This window comes from Rhagoletis pomonella, unplaced genomic scaffold (assembly GCF_013731165.1).
Source record: "Rhagoletis pomonella isolate Grant_MI unplaced genomic scaffold, Rhpom_1.0 Rhpom_scaffold_00441, whole genome shotgun sequence".
NCBI classification, from domain to species: Eukaryota; Metazoa; Arthropoda; class Insecta; order Diptera; family Tephritidae; genus Rhagoletis; species Rhagoletis pomonella.
Genome location: NW_023458995.1, coordinates 64199 through 66769, shown reverse-complemented (window position 1 = coordinate 66769; position 2571 = coordinate 64199).

Here is a 2571-nt window from a genome sequence, read left to right as displayed (position 1 = left end):
CACCCACCATATTCAGACCAAAATTAAAATACAAAACTGATTTAGCTGATTGGCTGAAATTCCAAACCGCCTGCTTGCAAGGTTGCGAGTCCTTCCCAGTCTCTAATAACTTAAATCAAGAAACATCTAGGATACAAAAAATTATTCGAAGTGCGTCGACTCCACTATGGTGGAATGCTGAACTTGCATCATTAAGGCAAGCCAAACAAAATGCTTGGCATGAATATAAGCGCTCAAGGTCAGCCGAAAATCTTATCATTTACAAAAGAAGTAACGCTGCCTTTCGACGTAAAGCCAAAATTGCCAAAGTTGCCTGCTTTGTGAAGTTCACCAGCAACATCACCTCTAGCTCCAGTTCAAAAAGAATTTGGGCTGATATCAAAAGATTAACTGGAATGGCTTTGAATACTCCCATTACCGCATTAAATTCTCCACGTGGCACTCTTCTATATCCTCAGGATATAGCTCAAGAATTTGTCACGTATTTCTCGTCCTCCTCTTCTGATAGTAATTTCTCCTCCGAATTTATATCCTGCAAACAGCAAGTTCTTAATTATATATCGCCCCCTAACGATCCCTCACCCTCCGCCAAATATCTAGATATGGAAATAACTCATTTTGAGTTAGCATCCTCTCTTTCTAAAGTAAAAGGCAAAACGCCCGGAAGTGACAGAATTTCATACCCTATGATCAAAAACATCCCTCATCCTTTACTCTCCCGTCTCCTCAAACTCTATAATAATATTTTCACTACCGGCAATTATCCCCAAGCTTGGAAGACCAGCATGATAATCCCCATCCTTAAACCTGGAAAATCTCCTCTCGATGTTTCTAGCTATCGTCCTATCTCTCTCCTTTTTTGTTTAGGCAAATTGTTAGAAAAAATAATTGCTACTAGACTTTCTTAGTACGCTTGCAAAAACGACCTAATCCATCATAATCAAGTCGCCTTCAAAACGGGACAGGGCACCATGGACTCATTGTTGCATCTCGACGAATACATTTCTAATGCTTTGTCTAACAAGAACCACATTTCCCTTATGTCTCTCGACTTCCTAAAAGCTTTTGATCGGATAGGTATTCACGTTGTATTACGGTAGCTCAAAAAATGGAAGCTGGGTAAAAATATTTTCAATTTCATAAAATCATTTTTATCACATCGAAAAATTAGTGTCCTTATCTCCTCCACCCGTTCTTCAATCCTTCCGCTGGATAATGGAACTCCTCAGGGCTCTCCCTTATCAGTCATTCTTTTTATTATAGCGTTTGATGAATTAAGCTTACTACTATCTGAATTCACGACTGTAGATCACCAGCTTTACGCTGATGATGTGCTGGTATACTCAAAAAACTCTGACCAAACAGCCGTTTCGAGAACCTTTACAGAAATCCTTTCCCATATATCCACCTGGTCCCAATCTTCAGGCGCTTCAATATCACCTTGTCAGTACACAAGAGATAGAATAAGCGCAAAACTAGGCATTGTTAAATACCTTTCGGCTAAACGCTCATTTATCAGTTCGGCATTGCTGGTCAACATAACCAAGGCTCTTATTTTATCCACAATACGGTACGAGTTGGAAATCTATGGACATCACGCTAAGAATAAACTCAAATTGCTGGCATCCCCTTATCATACGGCAATACGTAGGTCACTACGCGCGTTTCCAACAACCCCACTGAAAAATCTGTATGCGGAATCTGGCCTAACATCCATAATTGATGAAGCTGAAGATGGAGTCCATAAAACCTACGCCAAAGTTTTACTATCTTCGAATGCTATTCTCCATAAGGACGTGTAGCTGGTTCTTTCGCGTAAACGTCAACCTAAGGTGCCATCAACCATTCATCTATGCGTTAAGTTTGCTAAGAATAATGACCTGCCACTGTTAAAATACCATAGACGTAAAATATTACACCCGCCGTGGTTACTTAAGGAGACATCTTTCATAAATGAATTAGTTCCTCTTCGGAAAGCGAATACATCTAGTGACGCTTACTTATCTAACTTCTTAGAAGTGTCAGAAAGGTACAAGTACAATGGTTGGCAACTGATCTTTACCGATGGTTCGAAAACATCTCAGACCTCTTATGCAGTTGTAACAGAGCAAGGGGGCGTACTCTCCCAAGGACTTTTATTTTCGGTCTGCTCAATTTTCACTGCAGAAGCAACAGCAATATTTAACGCTATTCTTTATACTATGAAAACGAGAGGAAAGTTCGTAATCTGCTCTGATAGTATGTCATGCATTGCCGCATTAACAGAAAGTAGAAAAACAAATTATATTATCGACAGCATCCGTGACATACTCATTGCTCATCCCCAAAAAATTAAAATAATGTGGACGCCTGGACACTCAAAAATACAGGGTAATATGCATGCTGACAAAATTGCAAAAGATATGGCCGCTACACCTACTATGACTTCAGGTATCATATTTAAAAGCGACATTTATCGGCTAATAAAATATAAAAGGCAAAGCAAATTATTAGCAGACTGGAGACGATATAGCCATCATTACTCCGAAATAAATCATAGTCGCTCTAAGCCAAAATTTACTACCTCTATAC